At 40.9% G+C, this 15786-nt stretch overlaps 1 long non-coding RNA gene across 1 annotated transcript in view; it reads left to right on the forward strand.

Annotated features, from left to right (window-relative positions):
• The first annotated feature begins 9995 nt into the window (after positions 1–9995).
• The window catches only part of LOC126589724 (uncharacterized), a 52303-nt gene continuing 46512 nt past the window's right edge, over positions 9996–15786 (forward strand). The window contains exon 1 of the long non-coding RNA XR_007611903.1: positions 9996–10712. This is a non-coding gene — a long non-coding RNA (uncharacterized LOC126589724). The remainder of the gene's footprint in view (positions 10713–15786) is intronic.

Raw genomic sequence — 15786 nt, forward strand, 5'->3', positions numbered from 1 at the left:
TTATCTGTTCAATTCCCTTAATAATCTTAATGCCTATGATTCTTGCTTCAAATGGTGAAAGGAAGTTTTTGTTCTTTTCATCTTTAATGTCATGCATTCTTGATAGTTTTGAAGCCAAACTTCATTGAACCATGCTTGATTTTGTAGTTCTTAACTATGAATTACTTTGATCATGAGTCATTCAAACATTATTCTTCACATACGATGGTTGGCATGCTTTGGTCTTATGCAGTTCAATGATTAGTTTACATGTGATGCTTCGAATTCATACCTTTAAGCGAAGAAGAATTTAACTATGTTTAATGCTACTTAGTGAGTTGGGAATTGTTAGATAAATAATTAGGAATTTATGGATTAATAGGAGTGGAATCTGATTTCAATAAATTATAATTCGGGTTTGATTAGTGTTTCATCACAACAACAACAACAACAACAAAGCCTTTTCCCACTAAGTGGGGTCGGCTATATGAATCCTAGAACGCCATTGCGCTCGGTTTTGTGTCATGTCCTCCGTTAGATCCAAGTACTCTAAGTCTTTTCTTAGAGTCTCTTCCAAAGTTGTCCTAGGTCTTCCTCTACCCCTTCGGCCCTGAACCTCTGTCCCGTAGTCACATCTTCGAACCGGAGCGTCAGTCGGCCTTCTTTGCACATGTTCAAAATCACCGGAGCCGATTTTCTCTCATATTTCCTACAATTTCGGCTACTCCTACTTTACCTCGGATATCCTCATTCCCAATCTTATCCTTTCTCGTGTGCCCACACATCCCACGAAGCATCCTCATCTCCGCTACACCCATTTTGTGTACGTGTTGATGCTTCACCACCCAACATTTTGTGCCATACAACATCGCTAGCCTTATTGCCGTCCTATAAAATTTTCCCTTGAGCTTCAGTGGCCTACGACGGTCACACAACACGCCGGATGCACTCTTTCCATCCAGCTCGTATTCTATGGTTGAGATCTCCATCTAATTCTCCGTTCTCTTGCAAGATAGATCCTAGGTAGCGAAAACGATCGCTTTTTGTGATCTTCGCTAGATTGCTCCGGTCATTAGTGTGGATAAGTATATAAATGGATAGAGATAGGAAAGCAAACACAAGATGTACGTGGTTCACCCAGATTGGCTACGTCCACGGAATAGAAGAGTTCTCATTAATTGTGAAGGGTTTACACAAGTACATAGGTTCAAGCTCTCATTTAGTGAGTACAAGTGAATGATTTAGTACAAATGACATTAGGAAATATTGTGGGAGAATGATCTCGTAATCACGAAACTTCTAAGTATCGGAGTGTGGTGTCGTCTTGACTTGCCTTATCTGTCTCATAGGTAGATGTGGCATCTTCTCTGGAAGTACTCTTCCTCCATCCAGGGGTGGTATCTTTAACTGGTGGAGATGCACAAGGTAATGTATCAATTTCACTTGAAGCTTACTTGTAGTTTCAGGCTTGGTCAAGCGCGATACAAACCATGTAGTAGGAGTCCCCCAAGTCGCCGAGCTAGGGGGTCTGCTGAAAGAGGTGACAGACAAGGTAAACAATCAGAGCTCCGACTGATTGTTCACCTTCTCCCCATCTTGCAGCAGCATGAAGGATAAAGAGAAGAAAAATGAGAAGAGATGATATGAGATACTTTTGCTTTTGAAGAAGTAACTTTCCACAGGCTTATTCTTGAACTGAGCTGGAGGGTTTTCTGGTTTCCTCCAGAGTATAAGGCCGACTGAAGAATTTGAGGGTCAAAACAAGTCCATCAAATCTAGAGTACGTTCCACCCTGCTGATATGGGATACTTTTGCTTTTGACAGAGTAATGAATGTATCGGCACGTGTGCTGTTACGCTTGTCTCCACATGCTTCCTTGTATCCTTCGCACTTGCCCTATCTGTTCCTCAAGCAGATGCGGAATCTTCCCTGGAAACATAAGATGTTGAAGATGAGTACTCGAGAGCAATGCCAGGTAAGTAATCAGGTAAGGGGTTCCAGGCAGTCAGTTCCTGGCTGGAAGCTTGATTCCAAGTGCTGACTGATTGCTCTCTTTCTCCTTGTCTTGCAGGTAAAAACAAGGCCAAAAGAAAAGACAGGGAAAAAGCATGATATGGGATACTCTTGCTTTTAACCCTGATGATATGAGATATTCTTGCTCTAGTATAGCTTGTTTGCAGAGGTATTATCGGGGGGAAAGAAAGCTGAATATTTCGAAAGGCTTCGTTGGGAGTGCCCTCTCAGATATGATGAAGGGTTGAGCATTTTTGCAGGTCTGCCTGTCCGTTGGGGATGGAGGTCGACATATATAGGAGTCTCCCTAACAACAAGTAGTAATGCTATTCCTTTACCCTGCTTGGTCATAGCACGGTAGTGGGAGCTGCCAGTTTCACATGTTTTAACTCTGTCAGAGCACTTTGAAAAAGTGGTCTGTGGTATCTGGCTCTCGAGATTCGGAGAACGATGCCTCTTCGATTTTTGAGAAAGCAATCATGATGGGGGTATGACTCTCGAGATTCGGATAGCAGTGTCTCTTCGATTTTTGAGGAAGTAATCATGTTGGGAGTCTGGCTCTCGAGATTCGGAGGACGGTGCCTCTTCGATTTTGGAGCAAGCAATCTTGTTGGGAGTGTTGTCTCGAATGTGAGTAAAGGTTGGGCATGTTTGCTAGTCTACCTTGCCACGAAGCACAAAGGTTGACACACAGGGACTTTCCAATTATCCAGCAATGGTACTGTTCCTTTACCCTCTCTTCGATTTTGAGAAAGTAGTCATGTTGGGAGTCTGGCTCTCGAGATTCGGAGGACAGTGCCTCTTCGATTTTGGAGCAAGCAATCTTATTGGGAGTGTTTTCTCGAATGTGAGTAAAGGTTGGGCATGTTTGCTAGTCTACCTTGCCACGAAGCACAGAGGTTGACACACAGGGACTTTCCAATTATCCAGCAGTGGTACTGTTCCTTTACAGTTGTGGGTAATAATATGGTAGCTAGACCTTCAAAATTTATGTGTCTAAACTTTTGTTAGTGCTGTTTCTTTGCTATTCTTTTACCTTTCTTGGTCAGAGCGATGTAGTGGGAGCTGCAAGCTTCACGTGCTCAACTTTGGCAGAGAACTTTGGCAAAGTTATTTGTGGTACCCATGAGCTATTGTTGCGTGTGGGAAGTGGGTGATTGAACAGTAAGATTCATGTGCTTTCTACTTCACCAGAAGTCTTCGACAGAATGCCCATAATTTCTGCAAAGCTGAGTGTGCGTGTGACAGGTGCTGACAAGGCTAGAAAAGTAGGTGCCTCTTCGATTTCTGAGATCGGCCCTCGTGGTCTCTGAGCAGCCCAGCTTTTGAGAAAGCGAGCGCCTCTTCGATTGATTCGGAGAACGATGCCTCATCGATTTTTGAGAAAGCAATCATACTGGGGGTCTGGCTCTCGAGATTCGGGGAGCAGTGTCTCATCGATTTTTGAGAAAGTAATCATGTTGGGAGTCTGGCTCTCGAGATTCGGAGGGCGGTGCCTCTTCGATTTTGGAGCAAGCAATCTTGTTGGGAGTGTTTTCTCGAATGTGAGTAAAGGTTGGGCATGTTTGCTAGTCTACCTTGCCACGAAGCACAAAGGTTGACACACAGGGACTTTCCAATTATCCAGCAATGGTACTGTTCCTTTACCCTCTCTTCGATTTTTAAGAAAGTAGTCATGTTGGGAGTCTGGCTCTCGAGATTCGGAGGACGGTGCCTCTTCGATTTTGGAGCAAGCAATCTTATTGGGAGTGTTTTCTCGAATGTGAGTAAAGGTTGGGCATGTTTGCTAGTCTACCTTGCCACGAAGCACAGAGGTTGACACACAGGGACTTTCCAATTATCCAGCAGTGGTACTGTTCCTTTACCCTTGTGGGTAATAATATGGTAGCTAGACCGTCAAAATTTATGGGTCTAAACTTTGTTAGTGCTGTTTCTTTGCTATTCTTTTACCCTTCTTGGTCAGAGCGATGTAGTGGGAGCTGCAAGCTTCACGTGCTCAACTTTGGCAGAGAATTTTGGCAAAGTTATTTGTGGTACCCATGAGCTATTGTTGCGTATGGGAAGTGGGTGATTGAACAGTAAGATTCATGTGTTTTCTACTTCCCCAGAAGTCTTTGACAGAATGCCCATAATTTCCGCAAAACTGAGTGTGCGTGTGACAGGTGCTGACAAGGCTGGAAAAGGCTGGAAAAGTAGGTGCCTCTTCGATTTCTAAGATCGGCCCTCGTGGTCTCTGGGGAGCCCAGCTTTTGAGAAAGCGAGCGCCTCTTCGATTTTTGAGATCGGCCTTCGTGGTATTTGAGCAGCCCAACTTTTGAGAAAGCAAACGCCTCTTCGATTTCTGAGATCAACCCTCGTGATCTCTAAGCAGCCCAGCTTTTGAGAAAGCAAACGCCTCTTCGATTTCTGAGCAGGCGCCTCTTCGATTTCTGAAGCTTCGTCGAGTGCAGATTTTTATAGGGGCTGGCATTAAGTTCCAAAGCACACTTGAATCTCCACCAGTAGAAGCTTCATTCTTGCACTTCTAAGATCTTGATTTGTCCGACCTCTTCTCTCTTCAACACCTTTGAAAATGTCTGGCCCCTCCGACCGTCGTTTTGACTTGAACCTTGTTGAAGAGGCAGCCCCGCCTTCTCCAGACAACATATGGCGCCCATCCTTCGTCTCCCCTACTGGTCCTCTTACCGTTGGGGATTCCGTGATGAAGAATGATATGACCGCTGCGGTGGTGGCCAGGAACCTTCTCACTCCCAAAGATAACAGACTACTTTCCAAACGGTCTGATGAGTTAGCTGTTAAGGATTCGCTGGCTCTCAGTGTTCAGTGTGCAGGTTCTGTGTCTAATATGGCCCAACGCCTATTTGCTCGAACCCGCCAAGTTGAATCATTGGCGGCTGAAGTGATGAGTCTCAAACAGGAGATTAGAGGGCTCAAGCATGAGAATAAACAGTTGCACCGGCTCGCACATGACTATGCTACAAACATGAAGAGGAAGCTTGACCAGATGAAGAAAACTGATGGTCAGGTTTTACTTGATCATCAGAGATTTGTGGGTTTGTTCCAAAGGCATTTATTGCCTTCGTCTTCTGGGGCTGTACCGCGTAATGAAGCTCCAAATGATCAACCTCTGATGCCTCCTCCTTCTAGGGTTCTGTCCAGTACTGAGGCTCCAAATGATCCCCCTCCGGTGCCTTCTCTTTCTGGGGCTCTACCGACTGCTGAGACTTCTCCTAAGCAACCTTTGTGAAGGCTCCCTCTTGTGTGCTTATTTTGACTCATGTATATGTACATATTTGTAGCTTATCGGGGATATCAATAAATAAGCTTTCATTCATTTCAACGTATTGTGTTAAATACACCAAAGCCTTCTTCGCTAAGTTCTTTGAATTTTCTTTTGTTAAAGCTTGTATGTTGAAGCTTTCTGAGTGGAGCATGTAGGTTGGGGTAGTGTTCCCTTAATTTCCCGAGTGAGGAAAACTTCTCGGTTGGAGACTTGGAAAATCCAAGTCACTGAGTGGGATCGGCTATATGAATCTTAGAACGCCATTGTGCTCGATCCTGTGTCATGTCCTTCGTTAGATCCAAGTACTCTAAGTCTTTTCTTAGAGTCTCTTCCAAAGTTTTCCTAGGTCTTCCTCTACCCCTTCGGCCCTGAACCTCTGTCCCATAGTCGCATCTTCTAATCGGAACGTCAGTAGGTCTTCTTTGCACATGTCCAAACCACCGTAACCGATTTTCTCTCATCTTTCCTTCAATTTCGGCTACTCCTACTTTACCCCGGATATCCTCATTCCTAATCTTATCCTTTCTCGTGTGCCCACACATCCAACGAAGCATCCTCATCTCCGCTACACCCATTTTGTGTACGTGTTGATGTTTCACCGCCCAACATTCTGTGCCATACAGCATCGCCGGCCTTATTGCCGTCCTATAAAATTTTCCCTTGAGCTTCAGTGGCATACGGCGGTCACACAACACGCCGGATGCACTCTTCCACTTCATCCATCCAGCTTGTATTCTATGGTTGAGATCTCCATCTAATTCTCCGTTCTTTTGCAAGATAGATCCTAGGTAACGAAAACGGTCGCTCTTTGGTATTTCTTGATCTCCGATCCTCACCCCTAACTCGTTTTGGCCTCCATTTGCACTGAACTTGCACTCCATATATTCTGTCTTTGATCGGCTTAGGCGAAGACCTTTAGATTCCAACACTTCTCTCCAAAGGTTAAGCTTTGCATTTACCCCTTCCTGAGTTTCATCTATCAACACTATATCGTCTGCGAAAAGCATACACCAAGGAATATCATCTTGAATATGTCGTGTTAACTCATCCATTACCAACGCAAAAAGGTAAGGACTTAAGGATGAGCCTTGATGTAATCCTACAGTTATGGGAAAGCTTTCGGTTTGTCCTTCATGAGTTCTTACGGCAGTCTTTGCTCCTTCATACATATCCTTTATAGCTTGGATATATGCTACTCGTACTCCTTTCTTCTCTAAAATCCTCCAAAGAATGTCTCTTGGGACCCTATCATACGCTTTTTCCAAATCTATAAAGACCATGTGTAAATCCTTTTTCCCATCTCTATATCTTTCCATCAATCTTCGTAAGAGATAGATTGCCTCCATGGTTGAGCGCCCTGGCATGAACCCGAATTGGTTGTCCGAAACCCGTGTCTCTTGCCTCAATCTATGCTCAATGACTCTCTCCCAGAGCTTCATTGTATGACTCATTAGCTTAATACCCCTATAGTTCATGCAATTTTGTACGTCGCCCTTATTCTTGTAGATAGGCACCAAAGTGCTCATTCGCCACTCATTTGGCATCTTCTTCGTTTTCAAAATCCTATTGAAAAGGTCAGTGAGCCATGTTATACCTGTCTCTCCCAAAAGTTTCCACACTTCGATTGGTATATCGTCTGGGCCTATTGCTTTTTTATGCTTCATCTTCTTCAAAGCTACAACCACTTCTTCCTTCCGGATTCGACGATAAAAAGAGTAGTTTCTACACTCTTCTGAGTTACTCAACTCCCCTAAAGAAGCACTCACTTCATGTCCTTCATTGAAAAGATTATGAAAATAACCTCTCCATCTGTCTTTAACCGCGTTCTCTGTAGCAAGAACCTTTCCATCCTCATCCTTGATGCACCTCACTTGGTTTAGGTCCCTTGTCTTCTTTTCCCTTGCTCTAGATAGTTTATAGATATCCAACTCTCCTTCTTTGGTATCTAGTCGTTTATACATATCGTCGTAAGCCGCTAACTTAGCTTCTCTGACAGCTTTCTTCGCCTCTTGCTTCGCTTTTCTATACCTTTCACCATTTTCATCAGTCCTCTCCTTGTATAAGGCTTTACAACATTCCTTCTTAGCCTTCACCTTTGTTTGTACCTCCTCATTCCACCACCAAGATTCCTTTTGGTGTGGGGCAAAGCCCTTGGACTCTCCTAATACCTCTTTTGCTACTTTTCGGATACAACTAGCCATGGAATCCCACATTTGGCTAGCTTCCCCCTCTCTATCCCACACACATTGGGTGATTACCTTCTCTTTGAAAATGGCTTGTTTTTCTTCTTTTAGATTCCACCATCTAGTCCTTGGGCACTTCCAAGTCTTGTTCTTTTGTCTTACTCTTTTGATATGTACATCCATCACCAACAAGCGATGTTGATTAGCCACGCTCTCTCCTGGTATAACTTTGCAATCCTTACAAGTTATACGATCCCCTTTCCTCATTAGAAGAAAATCTATTTGTGTTTTTGACGACCCACTCTTGTAGGTGATCACATGTTCTTCTCTCTTCTTAAAGAAGGTGTTGGCTAAGAAGAGATCATATGCCATTGCAAAATCCAAGATAGCTTCCCCATCCTCGTTTCTCTCCCCAAAACCATGGCCACCATGAAAACCTCCATAGTTGCCTGTCTCCCTGCCCACGTGTCCATTTAAATCTCCTCCTATAAATAACTTCTCCGTCTGAGCAATTCCTTGCACCAAGTCTCCAAGATCTTCCCAAAATTTCTCCTTCGAACTCGTATCCAACCCTACTTGAGGTGCGTACGCACTAATCACATTGATAAGTTCTTGTCCTATTACAATCTTGATTGCCATGATTCTATCTCCTACCCTCTTGACATCTACAACATCTTGTACCAAGGTCTTGTCCACGATGATGCCAACACCGTTTCTCGTTCTATTTGTGCCCGAATACCAAAGTTTAAACCCTGAGTTTTCTAGATCCTTTGCCTTACTACCAACCCACTTAGTTTCTTGTAGGCACATAATATTTATCCTTCTCCTCACCATAACTTCCACTACTTCCATAGATTTTCCCGTTAAGGTTCCTATATTCCACGTTCCTAAACGCATTTTGCTCTCTTGAACTCTACCCTTCTGTCCTAGCTTCTTCACCCTCCCCCGTCTAATAGGATCAAAGTACTTCTTTTGTGTGTCCCGGGTAAAGTTGATAGGAGCATATGCTCCCAAACAACTTTGAGTGGAGTCGTTCGAAAAGAAGTTTCTATGGCCCCCTTGCTCATTTAACACTGCATCCGGGTGCCGATGGAGATACAGCGACCCTTGCTCACTTATCACTGTGCTCAGGCCACACAGCGCGCCACTTACGGGTGACGCCCTAGCTTTAGCGCGATTTTGTTCTGGATTCATTTTCATAAGGATTCGACGTGATCATGGAGTGCCGGCTGTCGACTACCTGACGCCCTCCCCCTCCTCCTTTATCCGGGCTTGGGACCGGCCATGTAAGACATAGGCGGAGTTGATTAGTGTTTCATCATTTTCATAAAATCTCTGTGAATTCAACCTTGTACTTACACTCCTCTATATTTCAATAGATTCGTACGCTTGCAAGTATAAATTTAAAACATACCAATTTTTGGCATAACAATTGGCTCGGACAACAGTGGTGGATTAGACAGGCACTCCTTCAATTTCGTGAAGGCCTATGCATGCACATTCGTTGGTCCAGAGTAGACCTTTATACTTCTTGATGGCATTGAAGAATGACTTGCACTTGTCCGTTACATTGAAAGAAATCGACTTAGAACAACTGATTTCCAATTAAACTTTAAATCTCCTTCACTGTCTGAGGGACTTCAACTCCATAATAGCCTTGATTCTGCGCTTGGTAACCAGGTAACCTAAAAAATTTTATTGATGCTACTCTTAAGGTGCATTTTTTTCAGATTAAGCTTGATGTTGCATTTCTGGGGCAGGTCAAAAGAGGGGTGTGATATCCACACACACCATTTTACTTCTCACACACTTTTTTAATTTTCAATTGTCGGATCGAATGAATTGAAGAAGATCAACGGATATAAATTATCAAGAGGTATGTGAGAAGTAAAATAAGGTGTGTGGATAGCACACCCCGTCAAAAGATTCTTGCGGATGAATGAGGTGCTTATTATTCACCTTTCTTTTAGTTGTCGATGTATACTTATATCATCTTTCCGATCTTCTCCTTGAAGATTCGATTCATCATCCTTTGATAGGTTGCCTCTACATTCTTAAGTCTAAAAGGTATAACATGATAGAGACACATACTCACGCCCCCTTGCTGTCTAACTCCAGCTGCTGTCACGTGGCAAGCTAGCCACTGGTGGAGCTACACCCACGGCTATAGTGGGTTGTAGCCTAGAGAGGATTTTAACAAACTGCAGCTATAATAGTTTATATATGAGCTTGTTGTTGCTTATTGTAGGTATAATAGCCCATCCAAATCCTGCCAAAACTAATAGTTAATGTGTTTCTTAATTTATAAATAATACTTTCTTTTTTTTTGTCAAATAATACTTTTATTACCTTATATATAATTTTATTATTTTTAGGCTAAAAGTTAAAAATAGTAAATTAATACATAATTAGGTTTCTCCTACTCCCCATGCTTTTTACCCTATTTGTTCAAAAAAAAAAAAAAAAAAAAAACCCTCTACCCTATTCCCCAAAGCTGCGTTGCTTTCCCAAGAAAAGAAAAACTATGAATCTGTTTGGACTCAAATTTACACTATCGGCCCGTGTAGTCGAGGCCGTTAGATGAGTACCATTTTTAAACCGTGGGATGATGAAGTGGTTGAGATAATTTTCAATTATTATTATTAAGAAATAATATTGTGATTTTAATCATGATATTATCTCTTAGTAATATATTGAATTATTTAAACCTGATATTTGTCTAAATCCCAATTGATTTGAATAATGATGGAATACGGGGATATGCATAAAGCACGACAGCAGATAAATATGTATGCAGGATGAGATGATTATCATGAAAAGCACAAATGGTATATACCTTTTGGTTTTGGCCACGTAAATGTGTTTTTTGGGATTATATTCCATCTTATTTTGCGTGCATGGATACACCTGGATCAATGTGGTGGAAATAGAGTTCTAGTTAGACTAGGTGACAGTCTGGCAGCATGGGTTTTTTGGAAGGAAAACATGGGCTTTTTAGAGCATGGTGATGGTATTGTCAGATTAAAAGCAAAGTCATAAGAATTGATGATATGCTTGCCGTGTGAAAGGGTTTCAAAGGGACACATGTTGCTCATCTGATAGAAGACTACGGGCATAAAGAGACTAAGAAGATTTCTGCCGAAATATATTAGAAGATAATATCAGTTGTTTTGGTATTGTTTTGGAGTATATTCGGAAAAGGACTCTTTTGGATTGGCGGTCAAGGAAACTTGGCTATAAATACAGACGCAATGGTAAGGGAAAATGGACCTCCAATTCAACACACAACTGCCCTGCGCAAACTCTCTTAACAACTTTGAGATTTTTATTTTCTCTTTTCGCTAACACATCTTCCGTTGGCATCAACAGCACTGTGAAAGCAACCGGTGATATCTTAAGTCGGCATAGATAGCTCTGTCACCGTAGAATCAACCGATCTCGAAGCATCTTCCATTGGCATCAACAGCACTGCGGCGAGGACGGTTGATTACCTATCCAAGTCTCGGTTGAGAAGGATTTCTGAATCCTTATTGGTCGAGGTCATCTCATCAGCCTTCTCGGCGAAGTGAGGTGTTACGAGTTACTACATTCGGCACATTGGAAGCCGAATTGGATATTGAACTTCGCTAAGTTAGCAACCTTGTCTTCAGGCTCTAGAACCCGAAGGCCGAGACGTGTTCCTTCCTCGGCCACAATCGTAAGATCAAGAAGTTAGCAGCACACCCAACGCAACATCAACAAATTTTACTCCTCGGCCGAGCTCGACCGACAAGTTGGCACGCCCCGCATTCACCCGAAGGATGTAGTTAGCTTATAGATTACTCGGCCTGCGCACCACGTAGGCTTGGTAGTTTTTAGGGTCAACGGAATCACCATCAAATTATTTTCTAATAAAATTCAACACTAGGTATGTTCTTCATCTCTTCATTTAACTTATTTCTTGATTCAATTGTTAGGTTAATTTGTTTTTTTAGTCCTTGAATTTGTCTATTAGGGTTAAAGATTTTGGGAATGGTCCATGTTTCATGGTTCTTGTATTTGTTACTAATAAAAAGGGCTCGACAACAATATCAATTCTGATAATAGCAAAATATTTCAATTCCATTACAAATATCTACGACACAACTTGAATTGGTATCCCCTAACCGTTTTTTCTTTTGGGTACTTGTTATCAACAAAAGTGATCATATGTGTTCTCTTTCTATTGCTTTTTTTAATGCATGTTTTATTTGTGTAAAAATTAGTTGGAATGTAATTAATAAACTCATTTGGATTAGTACTTCATGTTCTTACTTTATGTAGATTATTATATAATGTTTGTAGGCAAAAAAAAATATCATATGATTACATGCTAATAATTTTAGCTAGCCCACCCAACAAAAATTTTCTGTAGCCACTCATTGGATACCATGTGGCACTCACTCATTGGCCCAACATGTATATTACCTTAAAATTCATCCGAGTTATTATAAGAGGAATTTAATTTATTTTCATCCCGTTTCAATTTCCTTTTATTTTATTCTTTTTTTTTTAGTTCGCGCACCAGGCGTGAGGTTTTTTTTTTTCCACCAACTCCGGGTCGGGTCATTACAAAATGTTCAATGTGATTGGTACGTGATTGCTTGCTTTGGAATCCAGTTAAGGGAAATACGACAGACCTTTATGGAGATAGATCATATTAAATTTTGTGGAATGCTGTATTATTATTCATGTTATTGGTTGATTAATGTGATTTGATGCTAATTGGATAAATGCTTCTCTTGGGTGTACTTGTGAAATACTATTCATTGAACATATAATGTGATACATGTGAAAGATGAAATGACATAATTTTTTGCAAGGCAGGTGATAGACAAGCTGAGATTGTGTTAGACAAGGGATTTAAGAGTTTTATTTTATTTTTGTGCACCTTGTAAGGATTTTCGGATTATTTGAATAAGAGAAGTTTAGTTTTTTCGTTTTATTTTACTTTTACTCTCGCCCCGGGCGTGGGGATAATATTTTTCACCGACCTCGTGTTCGGGGCGTGACACATACCTATATCAATGACCAATGATTTTTTTTTCATGTTCGGCTCGTACATCTTGATTTAGTTATATCCGATATATGCTTTCATGAAGCTTAGCAACTCGTGCCTCATTGTGGAATCGATAAACAAGTCTACTTGGGGTAAAGGATAAAGATCCTTGAGGCATTCCTTGTTTAATTCCATGAAGTCTACACAGATTTTCCACTTGCCATTATATTTCAGCACAAAGATTACGATTACAGAGAGAGAATCCGTATTAAATAGAGAGAATCCCAAAGTGTATATAGCATAAGATATTGCTTCCTTTTAGGATTGTGGTTACTTGTGATGCATGTTAATCCTTAGATTGTAGGAATCTCCAAGAATATAGGAAACCAAAAAACTAAATCAAGACTCCTTGTCAACCCCAAAGACCAACACCTTGTTGGGCTCTAATCCCCAGTTGAATCAGACTCCTTGTCTTGCAGAACAAGTATGGTCGATCTCGACAAAGCCTGCATGCCTTGCCAACCATTATAGAGCCAAACAATGTGTGGTGGCACCGTTAGTCCGTTTAGACAGCTTAATCTGATTCGGAGCCATTGAGTCATTGACCAAACTTCTGAGGCATTAGTATTCCAATCCGCGCACTCTGGCGAAAAAAAAGGGAATTTTAACGAAAAGCTCCCGATACTGTTCACTTTAACGAAAAACCACATTTTTGTTGGAAATATGCCCTGAAAGTCAATCTTTGGAAGAAATCTTTCAGGACTATCTCAATAAACGATATATGTCCTGAATAGTGAATCCATGGACAATGGATCGATTGAAGAAGTAATCTAATGAAGTTAGACTACAGAGACCTTCTTCACATAACCATTATGTCCAAAAGGTTCCTGGTCGTTGGATTGTCGGAGGGATACTGACAATGCTTAGACCGGTACATACTGTGTCCGCTTCAATTGGAAAGATGGAAAGTCTCATCCCATTCGTGTTGTGACACTAAGACAAGTATGTAGGTGCTCATTAAGGGAATGAGTTCACTGAACACAATCGAAAGAGAGTACTTGCATGGAGGTCTACTCACATGTCAAGCAAGTAACTCTAATGGTTGGAATAATGTAAGTAGTCCTTTGACCTGAGGCATTGTCGTTGTCTTGTGGTTAAGTACTTAATCTTTGATTATGTCAACGTCACTCTATCAGAATGTCAACGGCATAGTTGAGGTTAAGCCACTTAGTCATGAAGGCAAGTGTATGCGCAACAAGGAATCTCTAATCCTCGATAAGAGAGGAAGAATACTCTAAGATATGATTCGGGAATCTTCGGTCGAAGTATCGAGCGTAATAAAGGAAAGCGTTCCTATACGACTCAATTGGATCATATAAGAAGGAATAATCACATTAGGGGTTTGACATGATATATCCATACCCTAATGATGTGATTGAGAGTATTGTATTAGAGAAGGATTGAATTACATTATAATTCCAACTGACTAGGTTCTTCGAATAAACTTCTACATTAGCTTGGGTAGCTATGACATATGGTTAGATGTCACTCATAGCTTGTGAGTTCTTCTAGATGATTAAATGTAGTCGTCAAAGAAGAAAGGTGAATTAAAATGAAGTTTTAATTCACTAAGTGATTGAATTAAATATAAGCAATTGGATTGATGCCAATCACCTCACTGTCTTGCTAATTAGAACCTAAAAGATTGTTCGCCACAACACTATTGTAGTGAGTAACTAATGGATGATGGAAATAATTAATTGGATTAATTAATTGTTGTGATTAATTTAGAAAGTCTAAAGAAATCATAAAAGCGATAAAGATCGTTTTGGGCTTAAGAAACGTTCGGGTTTAATTGGGCCCATTGGGCCTAAACCCATTGGGCTTTTATTCAAGCATTGGATGACTTGAAATAATAAAAGCCCAAAGCCCAAACAAACAACAAAGAGGCCGGCCACTTTAAGGTGGAAAGGGTGAGATATTTAGTCAAGTGTTGACTAGGTTTCTTTTGTCTATATAAGGAACTTTATAAGATATTGTTCATTAGGGTTTTTGTGTGTTAAAACAACAAAGAGGCAAAAGAAAAATAGCTCTCAAAACTACACAAAGGCCGGCCACCAAAGGGGGTTTTTACTAACATCTCTTACACCCTTTTGGTTATTCCTTCATCCTTCTCACTACACTAGTGGGTGAGGATCTTTAGAGGTTTCCTACTTTGGAAACTTGAAGAGAACCTATGAGCACTCATTCTATCAAAGTGGAGGAGGCAAGGAGGGAAGCTAGGCTCAAGGATTTCAAGGAGCAAAGGGCTTGGAGGTGGTCCATCCTTGGTCTCAAGTCTAGATCAAGAGGTATAAGACTAACCTTCACTTTGTTCTTGGTTCTTTAAAATGTTTTGATGCATTATATATAAACCTATGAACCTTGAAGGGGATTTGCATGACTATAGCTTTGATAATATGTTATAAATGCTTCCGCTGCTTTCGTATATTCAATATGATTTGTATATGCATGATAGTCTATTTGAAATCCCATTCTAGAATCTTATAATTTTCCCTTCAATTTTTACACTAAAAAGTCAATCCTGATACTATTCACTTTACCCTTTATTTTGTCCTTATTGTTAAAACTCAAAGTTTTCAAGCCATTTTCATTAGTTTTCCTAAAAAAATCTATGGTCCCACAAGTAATATTTATTACTAGATTTTCTGATGAATTTCACTTTGTGTAAACAAAAGTTAATAATAACAAATAGTCACAAACTGGTAATTAGCCTTAGAGAACATCATAACTTATGGGCGCAAGCTAACACGCACCGTCAAGTTAGTGCACAAAATCTTGCCCAACTAAAGCAGCGAAATATACAATAAACGAATGGACAAGTATATGTTATTACTAACTTTCTTATTGTACAATCATCGCATGTAACTCTAATCTATCTATATCTATACTAATCATTAATAGAACTCTCTTTGTCAACCAAAATTTTGAAAAATACTACTATACCCTTCCAGGTAAATGACACACCCCGATCCTAGAATCAAGGCGTGCTGGCCGTCACGTGGGCGTGACGTAACCAAAAGTGCGATGCGGAAGCAATAGATAAGAGAAATACGAAGAAATAAAAACCAAATACTAGCAATAATAACCAAGTAACATGCTAGAGTAAGTTTAAGTGTGAAACACACATATTCAGAGGATAAGTCCTAGGTGCAGTCAAGTAGGAACATAACTAAATTACAACACCCGAAGGTGAGTCCTACATTTATATAGTCTGTCAGAATGTCGTGGGAATCCTCGTGGGCCACCAA

Source organism: Malus sylvestris, chromosome 11, assembly GCF_916048215.2.
Source record: "Malus sylvestris chromosome 11, drMalSylv7.2, whole genome shotgun sequence".
Lineage (NCBI taxonomy): Eukaryota > Viridiplantae > Streptophyta > Magnoliopsida > Rosales > Rosaceae > Malus > Malus sylvestris.